The sequence below is a fragment of the Solea solea genome, chromosome 3 (genome assembly GCF_958295425.1).
Source record: "Solea solea chromosome 3, fSolSol10.1, whole genome shotgun sequence".
Taxonomy (NCBI): Eukaryota; Metazoa; Chordata; class Actinopteri; order Pleuronectiformes; family Soleidae; genus Solea; species Solea solea.
This window is the reverse complement of record NC_081136.1, coordinates 9,966,125-9,990,304: the sequence shown is the minus strand read 5'-3', so window position 1 is coordinate 9,990,304 and position 24,180 is coordinate 9,966,125. Positions and strand designations below refer to the sequence as shown.

Below are 24,180 nucleotides of genomic sequence, written 5' to 3'. Positions count from 1 at the left end.
GCACCAAACTGCGTCCTCAAACGCCGCCCTCCTGGGACACCACTCACACTCAAGTGATTGGCGGCGTATTTCTGCACCACTGCAGATGTGACGTCAGTGGGAATTTCTCAGACTGTATGATATCATTTCTGCTTCCTATGCAGCTTACCGCATGGATTGATTATATATGTGTGTGTGTGTGTGTGTTTAGATCAGCAAACAGGACGTGATGATGAGCTGCAGGGGGTTTCATGGCTGGGGGAGGAATCAAACCTCAAATTCAAGAGAAATGATGAGGCAAATTATACAAAGACGTTATTCACTCTCATTACTGGCACACAAATGTTCTGGTATATGGATTAATCCTGGAGAACCAAAAAACACAAAGAATTTAAGTTACTTTTCATTGCGTTCGTCTTTCAGTTTAACCTCAAACAACAAGTTGTGGTGTTGTGGAGTACAGTGAGTACATGTAGGTCAATTGAAAGTAACTTAAATTTTGTGTATGAGAGAAGCAAATATCCTCATCACTGACGAAATTCATACATACATCAAAAATGTCCCCATCATAGGCTTCATCATATTAAAGTGAAATCCCCCCTCAACATCAGACATCAAAGAGTCTGGTTCCTGTCAACGCCTCGTTGTCGTAGTTACACAAGTTAGTTATTGTCTTGACAACACCATCTATCAGCTGGGAGGTGGGGCCATGCAGGAAGTGCTGGCAAGCAGACAAAGCAGAGCCAACTGTTGTCAACCACACCAACCAAGAGGCTAGAAAGAAAATAAAGGTGTGTGTTAAATCCTCTGTGGTGTCCTATCAAGAGACAGACACATACAAAAAAATAAATATGTCCACTGTAACTCAAACCAAAGTCACAAGCATGTGCATGTACACAGGAAAGCTTGAATAGACACTAAAATGTGCCATCTGCTAAACAGTAAAATAACACAGGGTAGTTTGACTTTATGAAACACTGCAATGTTAACTGACATAAACTGAGGGAAAGGGCAACAGAAATATGACTAAAACAAGGATTCTTGCAGAGACCATAAGAACAAAGGCTGAACATAACTGAAAATGAAGAGAGTGAGGGGGTAATGTCAGACAGCTGGAGTGTGTTAGTGTCCCAGTAAAGTCCCTGCAGAGCTTGTGTGATAAGAAATGACCAGATAAGGTTGGGAAAAGTTGCAAATAACAGAAAACAGAGCAAGGGAAAGTTCTGGAAGCAATGAGTTGCTAGTCGATGATGACGGATAAGGCCATGCTTGGTCATGTCTCTCTCTCCCCCTCTCTGTCTGCCTTCTCCGTCCTCCCTCACTCTCTCCAGTGCATTTGGCCATTACATAATCAGTCATTTCTCTCACTCTCTTACACACACAGGGAGGAACAGCCAGCCCCTACATCCGTCTGCCCCCGTCTAGTTTCCGGGCTCCATGTGTGTGTGTCCGTATGTGCTTGTGTTTGTTAGTGTGTGTGCAAACATCAGCACATGCCGTTCCAAGACGGTGATGCAGGCTAACGTGGTCTCATCCACATCCTTACGCACAAACTTGTTTATACACACGCAATATCAGAAGACTGTTCCAGCCAGCACACACAGGACGATCTAGGTCAGCTGAGGACACGGCAAGCAAACACAAATACAGAGGCATTTGACCTCACTGATGGACCACTGTCTCCAGCTAGCATCCATCTCAGCAACAAAGCCCTCCATCCAGGGGACAGAGAGTGACGAGCTAACCCTTCACCCAGTTACACCCAGTCCTTCGATGTTCAGCAGCAGCACATCAGATAGCCATAGCAGGCAAGATAAAAGCTCCCATTTGTCTTTCAGTGTCTCCTCTTGGTTTATATGTTCCCCCTTCACATATGCTCTACATTCAGGCCATGTTAGAAAAAAGCCACCTAAACACAGTGGGGATACATCAAAAGAAATTCATATTCAGCAGATTCAGAAATGAGCATGAGAAGCTTCCTTTTAAGCAGCCAACACTGACCATGTGCTGTCTCAACTTAGTCGTTAGACGTCAGCCATGTCCATACACTGTTAGGTTTTTCAAAACCACCTCTTTTTCCACATGTTTTTATCTTACTTGAAACATGCTTGGGTTAATTTCCGGACCCTCATTGTCACACCAACAAAAGTCTACATTTTCATCTGCTTGTGGCAAAACACGAGGCTCCCTTTGTCTCCTGTGCTACCCACCCTGACATCTGGTCTGTGACTGACAACACGCCACCAGCTTAGTGTGGTGCATCTCCTTTTGTCTTGCATACACTCACTCATACACATATCAGATGCACATGTGTGTGACGTTAAAGAGAAGGGGAACAGAGCTCAGGGAGAGGAAGCTGTCGTCACAACCACAGGAAGTAGGCCTCCCTGAGGGGTGGGGGGGGTGGGGGGGGTATATACGTGTGTCAGTGTGTATTTAAAATAGAGAAATAAGGCCTTAGGAAAATGTCTTAAGGCTGTAGCTTCCTGTTGAACAAATATGATCTACTTTTGATAGTTGAAAAGTATGTCAAAGTGTTCCTGAGTGACTAACACGCATAATAATGTGAAGATGTGAAACAAGAATAGTCAGAATAGTCTGAATTTAACATGTTTCACTCATGGCTTTGAAAACACACCTCAGACACTTAGTCATCTTGTGAGAGTCATGAGTTGGACACACGTGCCATTCACACATCTTGTCGTTAACAACAACAACAAAAAAAAACAGTCAACTGACTTGAGAAGCTATTTCCTTGGCTCTCATGGCTGTTGAGTGAAAAGCCTTGTTTCACTTTTGAAGTTTCTGGTAAAGCAAACATATGATGGCACAATGAGTGTGTGAGATGAATTACTCCTACTCTCAGCCCTACCTGCTCCTTGTTTCATTTTCACAGACACTGTGTTACATCAGTCTGGATTTCTCAAAAGCCTTAACAACATTTTGGGCACTTCAGTGAAAGTGACTGACTCAACACCTGGCTTATGATTCTTGATGGAAGGAAAACAGAAAATAAATCCCAACAAACTGAAATTCAGAGAATTGCCACTCTCATTTTCCACCTCAAAACCCCAAGAACTTTTCTTTGTTTCTACAGTTTTTGATAACACATTTATTATCAAGCTGCCTATTTTTAGAGGAAAACCTGCTTCAAAATCTGAATTGGAAAACCCCCCTCCCTCATATTACCAAGTCTGTCTCCAAGTGTTTCTATTCCCCATTCGTGAGTAACACACAGACAAACTAGCTCAGAAACTCACTAAACAAGATGAGAGACTCTGCTCCCTTGGAAACAGTTGCCAGGGGAACCAGTAGCGTCTTCACTAACAGTTATTAAGCAAAGCTAGAGAAGCAGAGACAAACAGACAGGAATTCATAATAGGGTTTTATGACTGATCAACATGTTTACGTGGACACAGGGCAAGCTGATCTCACACACATTTTCTTCCATTCACCCACAGCCTAACAAAAAAACAACATGTCTGTGTTTGTGTCCTCAATGCCTCATAGTTAATGACGGCATGCGTGCAGATGGCCAGTGTAGTGTTGATATTACAGTGGGTGTTATAATGTTCCACCAATGATTTTGATTTCACAAAAAAAGACTGACACACACACTCATTCATAGGAAAACATAATTTTCCTATGATGCTGCTGTTTATTCATTTAGTCCAGAGAACATCCATGGCCTGTTCACAGATTCCTCAAAAACTAATGCTGTTTAACTTTAAGCCTTTTTTCCTTCCTTGGAGTGATGTGTTTAGCCCTGATGTTTATTCTGACAATGTAGTCCATGTGGGTGAAAGTAGTCACGGGAAGTTATATGAGGTAAGACCGCAGGAACAATATTATTTCCAAGGTGTCAAGAGCTATTTGAAATTAGTTTATGAGTCACATACACACACAAAAACCATGTAGGCTTATCCACCTTCCTTCCGCTATGGCATCATCATAATCATCACTACTGGCAAAGAGCCAGAGACACCAGAGAGTAACTGGACTAAAAGAGGAAACTTGCCCTGCACTCAGTTTAACACACAAATAGAAAGTAAGCTATAACACAACTCTATTCACAAAGGATGGATTCATTTTTGAGACAACATTCTCTCAGATATATAGATGATTCCTATAAAAAACACTGCCATGTTTTACATTAGCTTATTTGTTCCGCTTGTGACTGCATTTGAATCGCTGCCAGCTCCTGTAAAAGCTCTCAGTGAGTTAATGTCATACCTTCTGGATTAAATTATACCACTCTACTTTTTTACTTTTCTCAGTCCAAAACAGCATCAGGAGGACCTGTAGCAAAACCACATCTGCAAGTATGACCAGTGTTTATAGTTATGGATGTCTAAACCTTGTGCTTGGCTGGCAGTGTATTGTAACCATGCTGATCCTTAGAGACACATGGAAAACGTAAGGATAATGATCTCATCCATACGTGTTAATGATTAATGGAATCCAAACTGCAACAATAAATAACTGATTATTAAAAATGAATGGTAATAATATGTGAAACTAGTCCACATGTGCATTTGGACATTTATTTTAAAATGTCTATAAGAGTCGCATAACATTACATTTAACAGTTGCTTGCACAGCAAATCTATCTGTAAAATGTTTTACCTGTGGCACTCCACACTTGGCTGACTAGGTTTTTTGCCCCAACTAAACTCATCCCGTCTGATCATGGTTAGTGTGCAGTAGTGTTTCTATGTAGCCCCAGGAGACTGTATAATCTATCGAGGTATTTTATGACGTTACTGAGGGAAAGGAATCCACAACAAGCCCAGCTGTAATGCAATAAATCCCTACCGTTTCCAAAATAAACATGACTGTACTTAATGTCTATCAAACAAATGTAGAAATTCCTCAAATATTTCCAACCTTTGTGCGGGCTAACACATAGGAGAAGTGATGTTTTGTCAGCAGAGCAGATACTGTCCTGCACTCCCTGCTTCCCCCTGTCTCTCTTGCTTTGTGTGTCACGTTCTGTAGGAGAAATGACACCCTTTACTGGAAAGACTGCAACTGTGTGGTGTCAGACAAAAGTTTCATCATGACATCCAATCACTTCCTCGCACCAGCTTCTCTTTGAAATACAAAACACCCACTTTTGTATTTGTGTCCTCTAACTGAAAACAAACATTGTCTGAAGGTAAGAGAACGCCCCAAGATCCAATGGACCGTCTGTCTCTCTCTCTCTCACACATACACCCATCCTGTCTCGTCACTGTGAACTGCTGGATGAGTAAGCATTTTAAACCAGCAATAATTCAATGACAATATTTATTGCAATATAATATAATATAAAAGTACAATAAAGACTTAGTTAGTATATATCAAAATGAAGTTTACACATTGTGCAATGTTTTGCCTCTGATGTGTGAAATGTTTAAAAGGGTTTGTTGTATTCTGGTTATAAAAAGTAACTGAAAACCACAATTCTGTGGTTCCTTCAACTCAGCGACATCTCTAACCGTTACCATAGTCAGTTAATGCCCAAACCTAACCTTAACCAGTCCCTCAGAAATGAGGTTCTGTCTTATAAGGACCAGGTTTAGGTCCCCATGAGTAAGGACTGGTCCTGACAAGGTCACAAAGAGGTTACAAATACAAGTACAAACATTCACTCACCCTCTCTCTCACACACAACACACACACACACTTTCTGCTTACTCAACCTCCGTCACACAGGGCTATTAAAACTGCTGCCTCACTTCTACCCCCTCTGTGTGTGCCTCGGTGTGTGTGTCACTTTAATATTCCTCCATTTTCGTCATCACTCGTAGTAAAATGGGCGGCGACAATTCATTCACACACACGCTCCTATTGAGATCACGGGACAAACGTGGGCGGGGGAGAGCTGAGGCGTCACAGAGCCAGCCAGTGTGTGTGCGCGCAGCAGAAACTTTTTTACAACCTTCGACATCAAACGAATACGACAAAACGCCCCAATCCATGTGACTGTTCGGAAGAACCTTCAAAGGCTTTCCCCCTTTGTTTTCTTCGCGATGTCATGCCAGCACACTCTGCTCTTCCTCACCGTTTATTACGCACAATAAAGTGACAAATACGTCCCGTACACCCGCACCTCCACCCCCAGCCACAAACACTCAACTACTGCCTGTCCGACGATCACATTGAAACACGGTGGACGTCACCACATCTCCAAACTACTCTTCCACCCACATCTCTACGGTCTCGCACCTCCACAGAGCGCACGACTAGACTAAGATGACATACATGACCACCAGAAACATGTGAGGCGTGTGATGAGCTGAAATAACTAAACCCAGTTGACCCTTATGGCATTTGTTTTAGTGATATAGATGAATGATTACGTATAAAAAAAGAGTTTAATGAGTAGACTAGACAGGTGTGAAAGTCACTTCAGGTGTGCACTGGAGGACTGAGGTGAGAGATCACGATGGACACTGAAGTCTGACTACACAATGTGGTCAGACTTCAGTGCACTGACTGAGACCCCGTCCCAAAACACCACCCCTCCCCCAGAAGGAGAGGTGATGCAAATCACTTCCTTTCAATCCAGCTCTTTGTATGTGTAAGGATTGACTGTGGGTGATGGGGGGTGGCAGTCATCCATTCACTTAATACGGCTGCCGACCTCAGTGATCTTGCCCACCCCCACTCCTATGCACACACACACACATGTTCACAATGGCGTGAGATCTCCTTACACAAGCATTTTTCTCCCTTCTCCTACCATGAGTTGAGTTTTCAGGACAACAATCACCAGGCCAGGACCTGGAATTCTCAGTGTAACGTCAGCATTTAGTCAGTTTTAAGACCGCGTGGTCATTTACTACACTGTGATTTAAAAAAAGAAAAAGAAAAAAAAGATCCTCAAAAAGTTTTGGGATTATTTGGACCCCCACATTTGCCAACAGAAAGTCAAAACAACCGCCACAATTTCAATCAAAGCCAATTTGGGGACATCACTCATGATACACGTGCACGGAATGATGAATAAACATGTCCGGTAAAGATGATCATTATGATGATGATGATACAAGAAAAACAATTCGCCGAATTCAAACACGCGTGGGATTAAAGAGCAGTCACCTGTGGGTAAAAACACAGCAAATTCCCCCACATCATCACACGTTTCGGGTGAATCAATTACCATAATTTACTCATTGACCTGAATGGAAACCGTTGAAACAACCATACTGTGTTGAGCTGAGTGTAATAGTAACTCAGTATAATCCACTAAAATTTAGTTTTGAATGTAATCAAAACTCTCCGATCTCACTGCAGCGGCACTCACCGTTCAATCAACTGTTCCAAAAGGACGCTCCAATAACGACAAACCGATTAAAAAAAGTATTCCCAAATTGCAAAACGTGCCTCTGATCCCCACAGGAGCGCCTTTGTATCCGTAACTTTGTTGCTCAGTCGCTACAGAGAAATTCCCGAGCAGCCGGCGGAGCGGAGCTCGGATCAGCCACAGCTCTATAATAATAATCCCGGTTAGTCTGCGTCGCTTCCTCTCCAAACAGCCATGAAACTCGAGCCGGAGACGCTGTGATGTCCGCGGATCGACTCCTTCCTTCCTCCCTCTCTCTCTGCCTCTATTCTCTTCAGATTCCTGTTTAATAGCTTTCTGATTATTGGTGTCTGTGTCGGCGTCGAGCTCCTTTTCACCGCTGTTCTCTCTCACACTCAGACAGAGGCAGCAGCAGACAGACAGACAGGCAGGGATCGTATTGCGCTCAGCTCTGTTTTAAAGGGACAGACCACGCACGGTCAGGCGCGGCGCGCACACACACACGCGTGACGTCACCGCACGGCTCCGGAATTCCCTGACAGCGCAAACTGGCACCGAGTCCAGCTGAGCTCCCGGTACTGGAGCTGCTCCCCAAACCCCTGCCTCCTCCAGCCTTTTTTTAGGCAGAATCGTGACCGACTGTTGGACTCGTGAACACAGTGAGGAGCATGTTTCTATTTTAGGACGAAGAAGAGTGTTACAACCTGACGTCACTGTGATGGATGGAGTTATCAGTGCTGTGATTAGATTCAGTTGGATGATCAGTTGGTCCAGGGTTTCTAAAAATAAAGCCCTGCATCTTTGTAAAGATTGCTCTCTTGTGTAGCATTTTGTAAAATATGCCCATGTTTACTTCTGGTACATAACTGGTATGTATATGTTCATACATACAAACCATACATATGTACATTTTAAATACCAGTCATACCATTTAATCTCATCTATATTATTATAATATAATACATATTTTGTGTTTATTTTATTTTTGTAATATCTATTTAGTTTTACTCGTATTCATGTTCTTTATTTTGCAGATGTTCTTAATAACTTAACTTCTCTTATGCTCATTTACTAAATTATTAGGAACACTTTTCAACTTTGTGCTGATTTGAACTATTAAACTATTGGGTTTTTAATGTCTCTATATAGTGCATTGAACCAGCCTTTGAGTATGAAAGGTACTTTAGAAATATATATGCACTATGTATACATAAATGATGAAAAAAAGGTTTATACACTACTGAGGAATTACATGCATTTATACTATGTCCAGTTAAAGTGTCAGCATGACTTAGATTATGCAAATGAACAGTAACGGACATGTAAGGTCATTATAACGGAACATGTTGAAAACACACTAAACTAAGTGGAAACCATAGCAGTACTGCTGACTGCAGCCAGTTTGTTATGCAAATGAGCTACAGTATATGTCTGGCCTTAGATAACGACAAGATTATACAACAGATAATATATGATGTAAGGTCTGCAAATGTTGAACAATATCTCACTAATGTATTGTCTATTATTGCAATACAGCGCACACAGTCACGCGCTTCTAGGCTGTATATTTTAAACTCACACAGGTTTTTAACATTATCTGATTAGTAAAAAAAATCAAGCTAGTCTTAATTGGACTAACATACCTGGATAATGTGATTCATAGTCAGATTTCTCCTGCATGTATATGCTTAGTTGTATGATCCAATTTGTATCACGGTTAACATGTACAGTAGGTACAACAAAAACATACAGAACCAGAGGACGAGCCATCTCACCGTCCATCTCGCTGTTCGCTGACGTAAATGTCAACAGGAAACAGGTACCTTCCACATGTATCTTCTGATTGCGTGTTTGACTCGGACTACGGCTCGAATAAACTGTGCATGTAAATCTACTGAATTGACATGACAATGAACATGCCAGAAGAAGATCTATTTGCTATGTGGTCACAGGCAGTCGGTTCAGATCCTGACTGAAGTAAACAAGGCTTTAAAAAACACAAATGGATCTCTCCAGGCCCGGAAACATTTGTTCCAGCTTTCCTCCCCGAAATAACCATCATGCACCCTGTAATAACGCCAACCAGCCACACTGGTACAACCAACAGTGAGTGTGTGTGTGTGTGTGTGTGTGTGTGTCAGAGACAGTCTCTCTCTCTCTCTCTCACACACTCACACACAAACACACATGTTCAGCTTATATTTAGAAAGGACCGTATCAGCAGGACAACAGGAGGCAAAATTAGCCAAGACAAGGAGGACAGGAGTGTGTCATGGATGATGCTGTGACAACGACAAAAGTGTATCCACACACTCATAGTTATTTATGGCCACAGCAACTCTAAAATAACAACAGCTAAACTAAAGCAATATAATATAATCAGAATATGAAACATCTCTACATCTCAGAAGATTTCAGTAATGGTGATGCAATCACGGTCAGATAACAACAGGCATAGAATACTGATATAATCAAAGGCTTCTTTTTTGACTTCTTTTAGTTTTGCAGAGAAGAGTTATTCGATATGAGTGTGTCACATTCAAACCTCTGATGAAATAAGTACATGGCATGTGTGGTATGTACCACTGGGGTGGATCTAATTGTCTCTATTGTGAAGTGACAATGAATGTTCAATAATGTGTTTTGTGTGGAGAAAGAGGAGGGCTGCATAACACCACAGTGGGAGACTGTGTTTGTATGTGGACATTTTCTTTGTTTGTTAAAGGCTGCGTGGAGAATTCAGCTGCATGCTGCAACGGATACAGTACGTATAGTAACAGTACAGCAGAAAAACTGTATGTACTGTCCAAAATCCAACAGGCTGTTCGCTTCTCCAGCTAATAATTTAAGGACCAAGCAGCTAATAATTCAACTCAGCTGGAAAGACAATTTTTAAAACATTTGGAAGCTCGAGCATGTCCATACGTTATCCATTTCTCTCTAAATGTATGAAAGCTGTCAAAAATTAATTTCTAGATCATGTAATTACACACTCATAAAACCAACACCTTGAACTCCACGACAATCTGTATGTATATAATTACTATAATGCATCAAGTCAGCGGGAAAGATATTTTATCACATCATCTGGAAGCCATTACTCCTTGAGTTGCTACAGTCTTTAATTATGCACCATAGAGTTGTAAACTAGAGCATTCAGTATGAAGGTTATATATTATCTGCTTCTCACAGTTGTGTATGTGTGACCATTCTTTTTCTACAAGTATGTGAATGATATGGCTGCTGTGTAAGTCATACTGTATTCTCACATTACTCGTAGTGAGTGAGATTACTAAAGCATATCTTCCACTAGGTGTGTTCGGAATTGTGTGACTTTACTCAGCGTTGTGTGTGTCAGTGAGTTAATGTGTTGGTGTGCGTTTGTATGAGTGTTTGTAACTGCCCAGTAATGAGTGTGGTGAGAGACCATTAGTCCAACAAAGTGAACAGGAACCTGATTGCTGATTGATGTGGGTATGGGTGGGACTGCAGTGCACACACACACACACACACACACACACACACACACACACACACACACACACACACACACACACACACACACACACACACACACACAGTCTCTGTATATAATAAGGTTTGAGAACATTAAATATATGTCTGAGCACGATTTGCCTCCTTCCTCCACAAGGGAGACAGGGCATTATAGTCAGTCCCAGGTGTCCAAAAATGTGTGTGTATGTGTGTGTGTATACAAGGATGGCTCAGTTCTCACACTCCAGATATATACACTATACATAAATATAGCAGCTCTCCCATGGGTACAAACCCAAAGATTCCTGTCATACCAGACACACCAGAAAGAGCCACACACACCATGTGAGCTTGTGTGGGTGCTCTGTAGTTGCACGAATCTGTGTTCCTGGTACAGATGGTACTTCTCAACCTCTAATATGTAGGATTGTGTGTGGGACTGTGTGTGTGTGCATGTGGCATACCGTGAGTCAGCCTTTTGGGTACAGAAAGAGACTGACAGACACGATAATAGTCACCTCCACACACACACACTCACACAGTGTCACACCACGAGCAGACAGAGAGCCACACAGGCCGGCAATGAGACAGACAGACTGGCTAAGCACACCCACATACAGCAGCCATGTTGCTGGGTAGATGGTTTGCTACAGCTCTGATAATTAGGGCCTTTATTTAAGAAGTAGAACCAAAACCAAAGCTAATGACTGCAGTCTTTGCTCACCATGCCAAAGTTCTATGCAGCAAATAAATAAAGTCCAGCCCAGCATAGAGGAGTTTAAGAGGTACATGTTTTAAATGTGATTAATCAGGTTTTGGTGGAAGCAAAGACAACAAAATCTGTGACCTAGGTGAAACATTCAAGTTCTTATTATCTTCATACTGAGGTGCAATGTGATTAAATGCTGGAATATAGGGCTACAACTAATAACAACATCATTTTGAGAATATTAAAGCATCTTCCACATAGATTTTTAAGGCCGGGCAAAGCCACTTAAAGTGATTCTTTCTGCCCTGTGGTGTTTTTTTCACCCCTGGGTCACCAGTACCTAAATAGTGACACCACAGATGCATCAGAAACAAGTTGGGGAAGATAAAAACAACACCTATGCCAAAGTCTTCAGTGACAATGATAGTGATAATGATACTCTTTTACTTCGGTCTCTTTTAATCAATCATTTAGATGTTCCCATTGCAGAAATCAATTAGATGATTTGATAGCTGAAATAGTGCGGGTGCTGACAATGCCGTTTTAAAAAGTAAGGATAACTACAGACATTAACGCTAAAGGCTATGCTAACAGCTGGAAAAGGAATGTGCATTGTAGTGTTGCACCGGAAATTGCAAAAATAGAGCCGGTCTTATGTTCCCACTGATGTCGATCAGTAGCAGAAGCCCATACAAACCCATGTGCATTACAGTTACAGAGTTATTTGAGGCAGGACTGAATGCCAATCAAACACATTCTGTCAAAAAACCTGCTTAATCCTGTGTTAAAACAGGTTTTTCATCAGTGGGAACGAGGTATAAATCAGCCTGCTATTCTGTAATATAATATAATATATATCTGTTGACTTGCTTTACTGGTGTGGCAGACCGAGGTGGATCCACACCATGTTTTGAAAAACAGCATTCTGAAACCACCAGAAAAGTTAATAAAAACTTATTTTCAACTCAAAACAAAGGTTTGTGTCAAAAGTACACCGATCAGCTACAAACTTGGAATCAGTTTTAATGCTGTGGCTGATGAGTGTAGGTGAATGACCCCAAGTAGTTTGAATGAAACTGCAAAACTGAAACTCAAAACAAGATGTGTAATCCTGAAGAGGAATTCCTTATCTAACCTTAATGAGAAAATATGACACACTGGTTCTTAGTGTGAAAAGGTTTGCTTGCTTCTTTTTGCAAATGGCTTTGAAGAGCCTTTAAGTTACCTCTTTGATGACTTCACAAAATTACACATTACTCAAGTGGATTTTGTGAGATACTGCAGAAAAAGGCGATCGTCCACTCACACCCATTATTTCCCCACCCATTTTACTTCTTAACCAATGATTCAGTGTGAACATAATATGTTTTACGCCTACTCTTATACTCTTACTCACTCTCCTTTGACACATCTCGTCCCACTCCTCTGCTTGTTTAACCTTCATACTGAACAGTGGTTCTTGTGTGTAACTGAGTGTGTATACAACATTTAACTCTCTTAGATGTTACCTGTTATTACATATCGACACAAACTAATTTAATGACCTGGAAAAGTATTATGAAGTGGTAAAATCATTATCATTAAAACACAGTAAATGGTATAGTAGTAGACTGAATGAAATCTAAGTAATCTGAATGCAGAGAGAGAGAGAGAGCCTTACCTGGGGTGATCATAGACAATGTGGGCCGTTTTTTTTTCAGCAGGCCACCATGACACCTCCCACCTCCTGAAACCACAATATAAAGAAACATGAGTCAGAATAAAGGTGGAACAGTGTCAAATACAGCTGATGCGAGGAGCAACTTTAAATGCAATTACACAAAGAAATCAGTCACTATGGGCTGGAGACAATGCAATGCCACTGAATGTGGCCAGAGCAATCAGACCTCAATAAATCCTAATGTATCTGTAATGTGTTCACATCCAAAGCTATCCAATTGGATCATCCACCATGTAAAAATCAAGTATGAATAGAGCAGTGTTTTGATTAAAAATGTTCAATGCATTATCAATATTGGTATCTGGACATTGATTTTGATTCTTGGATGATACTTTATACTAAACCAATTTAAGAAATCCATTTCAACAAAAAATGCATCACACTTTATGGTAAAATTCTTTAGTTTTAGCCGCCCCAGTCCTCTTCTGTTTGTAACCCATTCCAAATTGTGTTCAATACCACAAAAAGTATTGAAATTCAATGCCCAGCTCTAAGTACAAACAGACATATTCCAGATTACAGCAGTTAATATGTAGTCTAATGGAAGGATTATAAAATACACATCAACCAGAGCTAATTTCTTATTCCGTTCACTTGTTTCGGCAAGTGTGTTTGCCATTTGCTGACTGTGTTGTGGTCATGCTGTTGTCGATATGTCATTCAGAGTGGCTAATGAAACCACAACGTGTGTGTCAGCCAAAATGCACAGCAGGGCCTGGACCAGCACTGTGGCCATCTGTGTGTGTGTTTCTCATGTGCCGCCTGTTCAGTGATTCACGATGTCTAGGTCACATAACTGAAAACAGGTGGCACTCTGGTCTACCTAACACACACACACACATCCTAAGAACAAACAGCACCTGCAATGTACAAAAACAGTAATGTGGTTATACACAGACACTCTCTCTCTCTCTCTCTCATACTCATACATACACACACACACACACACACACACTACAGAAACAAGGGGCAAACGAACACACACACACACTTTCTCTCATTTAATCATAAACAGAATGTTATGGGTGACACTCGTAATCAACCATCCCTCCCATAATAATTCACACATAGTCAACCTGTCTTTTCCCTCCTCCTTCATCATCATACTGTAACATCTAAGAAACCTTCGACCAATAGAAACTGTATAAAACTGTATAATCAGTGACTGTATAAAATAAAAAAAAGCCTCTTTTACACTAAAATGAGCTGGTATATTTGAGTTCATAAACCCAGGTGAACCCACTTAAAAAGGTATTTGCCACAGTTCCCATCGGCAGTGCCACCTGTGCATGAATGGTGACATCACAGATGTGCCAGATACAAGGGCAGAGGTAAAAACAAAAAACTTCTTTGCCATAATTTTAAGTTGATCACTATTTTGCGTCATTTACTTTAGTCTCTCTTTAAATTTTTGATGATCCGTTTGATGAAATAAATGATATAGACTGCTACTGATACCGGCAGTGAATGCCGATTAAACACATATCCACTGGATTTTTGACCAGTCAGAATTGGGGAAAAAATTGGATAAAATGAGTTTTCTCTTTTCTCTGTTCTTCTCCTTAAAGACGTGTAGCATACCAACACAAAAGATTATATAGGTTTCTCTTCTGAGCATGTAAAACACACAGAGCGGTGCACAGCCTAAGGTGGGCTTCAAGTGTGTGTGCGCGCGACCATGTGTTTGTGAGACAGACTTGTGTGTGTCAATATGAGGCAGATCTAGCTGGCTCAGCCTTCACTGATCTTGCAACCTGGTGGTTAAGGCCCCTAACCTTTGAACTCAAGGTTGAAGTTCACACCCCTTAAAGGGCCACAGCTGGACCCACTGTAAAGATGTAAGCCTGCTCTGTGTGTGTGTATGTGTGTGTGTGTGTGTGTGTGTGTGTGTGGGTGGGTGAGAGACTGTGGGTGCATTTTGAGAAGGTTTTAAAGAGTTAACATCTGTGGAAGGCTAAATTGCTGCATGGGTCTTGTGTGACACATCGAATAAATGACACAAGGTTTAACATAATCATTTGACCTTGATCAATATGAAGACTGTGGGTAGAGGAAGAAGGGGGTTAGAGGTAGACAGTGAAAGAGAGAGGGACCTTGTGAGAGGGAAGGAAAGGAGGTAATATGACAAAGCACGAGACAGAGACAAAACGTGAGAGAGAATGTGAGAAAAATAAAGACAGATGGAGCGAGAGGTAGAAAGATACTGAAAGTGTTTTTTTTTTTTCTGAAATAAAGGTTAACCAGTGGGAGTGCCATCTTTTGACATTAACTAGCAAAGAGAGGGGGCAGAGGGGGAAGACCAGAGGAGATGAAGAGGTTGAAGAAGTAGACAAGGACAGATAGAGGAAGGCCTTGGGCCATGCTGAAGAAGCAAAAAGAGGAAAAAACATGACAGGTCAAGAGAACTGAGGAGGGGGAAAAAAGCAGGGCTGGTTTGAAAGAGATGGAAAGGAGAAAGAATAAAAAGACTGTAGTATTTGTGTTGCACAGACTCGTCTAACCTGCTATTCAGACCAAACACTACAAGCCAGAAGCTCAACAGTAACAACAAAGTGCAATGACAAGAAATAAATGTGAAATACTATACAGAAATTCAAATGTGGGTAACCAGTGTACATGAAAATATCGGATTAGAGTTCGGATAGAGTTCGATTTGATGGTCGCGAGCCATCAAATCGAGCCGTGCTAGAACAGCACAATGGAAAAGCGACATATGATGATATATGATATATCCCAAGAAAAGCTTTGCGGGAAAAAAATACACTAAACGCAAGAGTGCTTTTAATTTGGGGCAGGACATGTGTTTGTGGCATATTAAACAGATATAGGGGTGTGGTGAATTGTCACTGTCTGCATTGCTGTGACACATTTGCAGACAAAATGGGTGAGTGGTGTATTAAAAAGAAAGAGCCATGGAGCTCAGATGCATCTCACTGGCGCGGAGTGGTCACATTAATCACTTAACATATGTGTATAAATTAGCGAGACATTCTGCGAGTGATGCAGATGCATCACTCTTGCATCCAGTGTGGCTGTGGTCTAAAGAAAAAATAAATATCTGTCAAAAGTGCTTAGAAATAACAGACATGAGGGCTACACATGTACCATAAAAAAATAAACACAAACATTTACATAGTACATATGTTCTGTTCATCTATCCATACTGTATTGGTTATATCTGAAGACAGCATTGCATTCTCTGAATGAGAGTTGTCTTGCCACATACCTGCACATATACTTACATATATAAATACAGACAAACCTATGGACAGATGCTAAATAAGCACACATGCTGCATTAAAGGCAATTGAGAACACAGTGTTCAGTTGTCTGCGAAGGCACGCATACACCTGTGTTCCTTTGTACTGCCGCACTGTTTTTTTGCATGCTGTTTGTATTTAACTACTGCAGAGTAAAATCAGATTAACACATTCACCTTGTGGCAAACACGAGTGTGAGCCTGCATGGCGTGAGTAAACTGCCCATGCTTGGGCTGCTCCAGCCCTTAGTCACTGGTGATTCAGTAGGTCTCTTCATGTTAGGGCAACAGGCTTCATACCTGCACCATGCACGCATGCGCATGCACATACACATACACATACACACACACACAAACATAAAACATTGGGGTTCTGCAGGAGAGGTGGTAAATGACAGACTGTTCTTCTTTATTCACTGTCTGCCTCCATGTCTCTTTGTGCCATCAGTCTGCTCTGCGTGTTATGTGTTAAAAGGCTGACTCAGGACAGTTTCAACCCTTGAATGAACTTTTTAACATAGAAACCTGACTGACAAGCTGCACTTGATCACTGATCAGCATGTACAGATTAAGGCGCTAGTCATGAATGGGGAATCTGTGGGGCAATAACTTGCATCATTTGCTCACTTTAACCTAATTTACAGATTTCAGTTAGTTTAATTAAACTTTTCACACTGGTGTTCATATTTATACTTGAGTAAATCCTTTATTTATTTGCAAAAACTATGAGATATGGAAAACCTTAGAAAAACTACACGCTAAAACATCATGGATATAGTGGATATTAACTGGGTGGAGGATGTTTTGTTTTAGGGTGCATGCATAAGAGAGGTATTAAGTCAGTTTTCTGTCACATTTGCCTATAAACATTCATGTGTTTGTGAGGCCGGAGCTGGCACAGCTACAGACAGTGAGGAGGAGTGTCAGGTTGGCTGCGGTTGGGGCTGTTTGGCTTGATGAACTTCTGCCACATGGCTTCAGCAAAAGGTCACGGTAAAAACCACACCCGACTTAGAAACCATCACACCCACCTCCAACACCCACACACACACACACGACGAAACGGATGGATAGATTAAAGTGACAGACAAGACAGACAGACTTCCTCTCTTTGGGGACAAGCAGTAAAATGGCACACACATAAAAAGGAGGAATGTGACAGACAGACAAACCAACTAAAGTCCCACCCCACACACCCCGAGCCTGTCTGAAAAGTCATCAGGGCAGCAGTGAGCATACAAACAGACAAATAGGAAGACAGAGAGACAGACAGAGAGATAGAGAAAAGAAGATAATAAATCATGTCTAGAGTGAAAACAGCCACTGTGGCTGCATCGAAAATCAAGACCTGTGAACATGACTTTGTGTATGTGTGTGGTTTTTGAAGAATGTGTAAATGAGTGTTTGATTAGTTAAACCCTTTTAACACTTGACAAATGTTGTTTTTTGTTTACTGCCCTTTCTCTTTTTACTGACACACACAGCAACTTCCCCACAGCAGCCAAACAGAGCACAGCCCTCACAGGAACAGGCAGCGTTCAGAGCCACAACAGTTTGTCTGCATGGTCTTGTGACATCAATACAAAAGAACACGTGACTTAGTCAACTTCATCCCTATCTATCATCTGCCTAGCATCTTACAATCAGGTGATCGCAGGAAGACTAAGCAGAACACCTGTTCTTTGCTACAGCAGACAATGACGTTCCAACTTTTCACTGATCAGTACATCCCTCTTTTTAAACTGCTGATCCATCTATCAAAATAGGAAATCTAAAAAGGCACATCTGGCTGTATAGATATTAAAAATGTCATCTTAAACATACTGCTAAATACTGAAATCATGAGTTTGTAATAAAAATTAGGCAGATGGTCACACTGAATTGGCAAACAGACCTGAGATGACAGTGGTGGTTTGGATCACTCAAGCTTATAACTTTCAAGTTAAGCTGTTGTCAGCAAAAACAACTCAAATCTCTGAGTACTTAAGACTGAGAATGCTGACACACTCCTGGTGGCTCACAAACAACATTAGAATGAGGAGGTGCATGGAGTTGACATGCCAAAACTCGCTCCTCGCACGCAATCATACACGTATGCTGTCTGAGAAATGTGGCCCGAGGCATCCCAGCTAAATAAACTCTTTGTAAAAAGAAAAAACAACCAGAAAGTGATCTTTTGTTGAAAGCAGTAAGTGGTGGGACTTTGATTATGAGTCATAACACCAATGCTTTCTTCACCACCTCTGTGTGAGTGGGTTAAATGCCCAGCATGCACTGCAAAGCTCTGCAACCCTCAGCTTTTCTAGACATTACCTGGGGGAGCTCTGTGTGTTTGTGTGTGTGTATGTGAATGCAAATCAGATACACACTTAACAAAATGTTCTGTAATCACTGACTGGACTAGTGTGTGAATGGAGCAGGTCATTGTCTAGAGAATTCACAGCAAGTGTGCAGACATGATGATGCATTTCGATGTTGCCTTCTGCACACTTTAACCTGGTGCCACCCCTCCACGTGTAGAACTGGTTGTTTATGTATGAAAGGGGCTGTGTATGGAGTTCATATGTGTTCCATTCTTTCTGTAAGTATGTGTGCAACTGTGTGTGAGTGGAAAGTGGACAGGCAAGCCCCACCAAGCCCACATACCTGAGCACAGGTTCCAAACTCTACTATTCAATTACACAATGTCATTTGAGTCACATACCAGAAACAGTGACTCAAACCTTCATAGTTACACCACAGTGTGTGTTCAATTGTAACACAGTGCTTTTATACCTATTGAATATAAAAGGCTGAAAACGGAAATATCTCATTTGCAACCAGCCACACTGGTTGGGTTTAACAAAAAGGATGTGTTTAAAAATGACAGTGGGCTGAGATACTATTAATCAAAAATGAACAGTGGACTGTGTTCACATTGGTCACAGTGTGTGTGCGCGTCTTAGGCTGCATCTTGCATATGCTCACAAAGACTTCTTTTTCCCACACACAAGCTCCTCACATGGTGGCTCATGCCATTTTTACAGGAACACAAAGACACACACTTGCACAATATGACAAGCAGTCACCGACAAGTAAGCACTCAATCCATAAATCTGTGTCTGTATGTTTTGTATTTGAGTGTGTATGTTTGTGTCTGTGTTGGGGGGGCGGGCAACCTGGCTTCCATCCAGACATGGTGACCCCACACTTCCTGAACAAGGCTGGTGCTCCTCCACCCACACATCCATCAACAATTTCACAACACATTACAACACATGAATAGACAGCACAGATACTGCAAAAATAGGGTGTCTGTGTATACTGTATGTATATATATATATATATATATATATATATATATATATGTATGCCGGTAGCAAGCCCCTCCCAGTTTTAACCAACCAAATGCAAAAAAGAGGAAAATGGAGAGAAACTGAAAAAAAATCGTATTTTATAGTGTGGATAAGAAACATATCACGTCATGTGCGACCTGATGAGCTCTCATCCTGCAGCTTTTATCCAACATTTTATGATATTGGAAACCACACAAGTACTTTTAAAACTCTTTGCACTCCTTTACTTTGGCTGATTGAAATACCGGTGACAAGGATTTAAATCTTACTCAACAGTTGCACACAACATAACATAAATCACCAAAACAGCTGAAGTAAAAGTGAAAAATGCTACACAATTGTGCCTCGACACCAACACCAGCTGAAGTCAGCAGAGAGCGAGCTGTGTGTGTGTGTTAATGATGAATGTGTACCATGATCAAATGTTTCTCTGCTCTTATATACATACATTAACATGTTATTTATACCAACATGTTAATTTTATGTGTGTGTTAACTGCAGTACCAAAACATTCAGGGGGAGGGGGCTTGAGCGACTTTATACTGGGACTGGATTTCTTACATTTTTCTTTCTACATTTCTACATTTCTACATTTGCATATCTGTCAGCATCACCATGGAGATAATCTGTCAATCATGCTGTAATTATTGCTGTAATCCTTCTCCATACATTCTAGTGGAGTCTTGTGAACAGGATCACACACATGCACACATTAGCTTATGCTAATGTTGCATTTGATTTCTCTACATCCTGCACCGTGTCTTTACTTGAGATGCATGTATGACGCCCGTCCGTCTCTGTCCTTGTATTGTGTGTGTGTGTGTGTGTGTGTGTACACATGTGTTGAAAACATGGCCGTGTATGTGTGTAATTGTGTGTCCTTGACCAGCTGCACAGGGCAGAGGAAATGAGGCGGAACTCAATCTGGTCCACACCTGTCCGTCTCTCTCTCTCTAGAGGGTGGAGCCTTGGGCCACACACACACAGACGTACACGCACGCGTGCGCACAGACACATGCACACACACCTTCAAGTGTAAAAAATGCACTGTTCACATTCTGTATGAGCAGATTGATTATGCATACTGCAGGCAGCTCAGGAACTTAGATCTATTAACGTATGCACTGAGTGAGTCAGTTTCATGATTGGGTACACTTTATGAGAAAGAAAGAGAGACAGAGAGAGAGGAAGGGAGAGGGGGAGAGAGAGAGAGAGAGAGAGAGAGAGAGAGAGAGAGAGAGAGAGAGAGAAAAACACTGCACTGGTATGGGAGAGGACTGTGAGGGGGGGAGGGTTTACTCCAGGACGCCAGAACCCAGTGACATGACACAGATGCACTGTGCTACTGTGCAGAAAGGTGGTGGAGGAAGGGAGGAGGGTGAAGAATGATAGAGGAGAAGAAAAAGAGGGGGATGGGTGTGTGCGAGCTCACTGCTTCTCTGCTCTTGTTTCCACACCGTTACGTGGAGGAGATGATAGTATAGTGCGGAGATGATGAGCATTATTATATTCACTGGACAGCTGGAAATGAAGGCTGATAGGGATTTATTCTGAGAGAAAATATCATATTGTGCATGTTCTGGGACTTAATCTGTCATTTATTTTAAAGCACTCTAAACTGCTGATACGTTGGTCTTTTTTACACAAGTCAAATCCCCATGTAAAGGTTTGTCTAACTGTAAATCCCACTTTCAGACACAAGCACAATTGATACATCTGCACAGCTGTAAAAGTCATCTGCAAGTCTGCTCATGTCCACAGACTGTACAAACACACGTGTGGGGAACATGTCCATGTATATGTATACCATAACACAACCAGTTTAGTATGAAATGAACACTGCCACATGTGGACTACATCAAAGTAACTAATATTGCTAATTATTAATAAATTAAATGTTGCCACCTGGGAGTCTTTGAGCTTTACAATGTGTCACCAGGTCAGATTTTGCAGAAAAGAAATTCCTGGATTGCTTTACAGTAGAAAAAGGAGGGAGTGCGCTGCACAGGTGGAGATAAAGCTTTATCTTGAAATAGCAGTAGGGACAGGATTCAATGGAAAAATTGCCACCAACATGTTTATTCTCATGTGTACAGCTTCAGTAAACAGAACATCACTAGGGTGGAACAGAGGTCCAGAAAAAAATGGATTAATACAGTTTAAGGCATGAAGCAACAGTTTTCCACAGAAATGTAGCTTTAATAACTAATAAAAATAAATGAATGAAATAGAAGCTGAGAATCATCTCCAATATTACTCTCATTGGTTTATAGTATTTATTGTGACATATTTTAAGATGAAAGTAATGTTTTCTGAGGCTGATGTGCAACAATTTTGTGCAAAACAGAGTCAGATGCATATATTTAGCATATACAAAATTATTTATGGAAATTTCATATACTGAACAACATACCCACACCCACGATGTAATTTCCAAATTGCATGCAGAGGACCTTACAGCAAAAGAATGTGCTTCCACCCACATACACACACGCACACTTGTATTTCTTTTCACCACAGAATGTCAAACATTACCATACATATATGCATGCAGGCAGGCTATCAGTCTGCCAACATATAACAGCAAAGCCTTCCATCCATCCGTCTCTATCCCCCCCATTCATCTCATCCCCCGCCTCCCTCCATCCCTCTATTCACACCTGCCAGGCCTACAGCAAGGTCACACACCTCAATTACCCTGTGCACATGCACACACACACATACGCATGCACATGCACAAAGAGCAAGAGAGGGAGTGTGATAGGAAGGGAAGATAAGCAAGGAGGGGGCGAGAGCAGATTTCACGCTACCCTGAGCAGTGGCTAGCATTCACCAGTGTTTGACATTTTATTTATGATGTGCAATGTTCAGTGCCTGCCCTCTCCTTTCTTCTTTATCTCCCAGTTTTTGTCTCTGATTCTGACAAACACATCAGCATTACTCTGCACCTCCTCAGAATAGTAAGTAAGAAATGTGATAGCGAATAACATTAAAAGTAGTTCTTATCATGTTTCAGTTTCATTGATCAGAACATTGCCTTTCTGTTTTAAAAAGTACAGTGGGTCTCACCTCACCTTTACCTTCTAAGCATGTAGGGGAACCTATAGGTTGTCTATATAAAATATGCTTGGCCAACATGACAGTCTCTGTATAGAAAACCTGCTCCTGATGTAAATATAAAGGGCCTGTTCTTACAAACTGGACCTTTAAATCCCAATAGCAAATAGCAGTGTAATGTGAGGGCCAGCAAAACACTTAATAATGAACAGCTTGACATCACTAATAGTGTGGATATCATGCTACAACATCGACACTAATGTGCCTTACAAATAACACACCATGCAATCCCAGTATGCCTAATAGCCACATTAATGTACTCGCAGTGAATGTGATCCTCCTATTAAGGCTTTTTGTATCTGCAGGCAGACTGCTGTTCACCCATGCGGCCACCGGAGGCAGACAGCTGTGTTTACACTGTGAGCTAATACAGCCACCATATGGTAACAAGAGTACAGGAGACGTCAAGTCTCGTGGAGAGTGCAAACACACTGCAGACTCAGTACTGTGTTTTTAAGTCTAGTTTGATTGAAAATTGTAAATAAAAAAAACTTAGGACTCAGAAAGCTAAGACACCACAAATGTCAGACTCGAGGAGCCATCAGCTGATAAGTGTTGGAGTTTTTAAATGACTTAACTTTAATGAACGCTTCTCAGCTCCAAAAGCCATATAAATACATGGACATGATTTTTTTGAATGCCTCAAGAATATATTTAGGGTCATAGTATTCTATATTTGTCCTAAGTGAAGCTGAATAAATATGTAGTGTTGGCTGTCTGACTGAGAGGGGATCAAGTACACACACTGTGATGCTTGTAATTCAACACGTAAGTGATAGAAATCCTGTGGGACAGAGTCAGCCTGTCTCATGACCTCCTCCATCACCCTGCCCCTCCCACACCACACACACACACACACACACAGTGAGTGTATACAATATCATATCAGCACAGTACAGTAAAGGCAGCTTTCAGACATCTAACACTATAGGCAAACAAAGGGAACAGAGAAAATCAATCACAACACTGATCCCCAAAACACACACACACAAACAGCAAAAGACAGTGTTACATTTCCAGGTTTTGATTGAAACATGTAAATGTTTATGTCAATAGGAGAAAAGAACGGAATAAAGAAAGGCAGGGTGAAAGACAGGAAAGGAGAGAAGGCTGTGAACAGATATGGAAGGACAGAGGAAAGAGGGAAGGAGAGGGAGGAGGGTGCAGACAGACCATTGAGGGCTTGACTCCTTGAGACAGATCATGTTACCGGTCTGGGGGCACACATGCACACACATAGACCCATAAAGGTCACAGTGCACCCACTGCCCTCCG

At 41.4% G+C, this 24,180-nt stretch overlaps 1 protein-coding gene across 7 annotated transcripts in view; it reads right to left on the bottom strand.

The window, feature by feature from the left end:
• The window catches only part of kdm6ba (lysine (K)-specific demethylase 6B, a), an 86,013-nt gene that overhangs the window by 17,849 nt on the left and 43,984 nt on the right, over nt 1-24,180 (bottom strand). For 6 of the 7 annotated variants that reach the window (XM_058623740.1, XM_058623734.1, XM_058623739.1 and 3 more), the window contains one exon: nt 13,135-13,200. The gene's annotated coding sequence lies outside the window, so the exon portion shown is untranslated. Of the gene's footprint in view, nt 1-7,270; nt 7,713-13,134; nt 13,201-24,180 lie in introns of those variants that run through there. The other variant, XM_058623736.1, reaches the window with a different exon arrangement.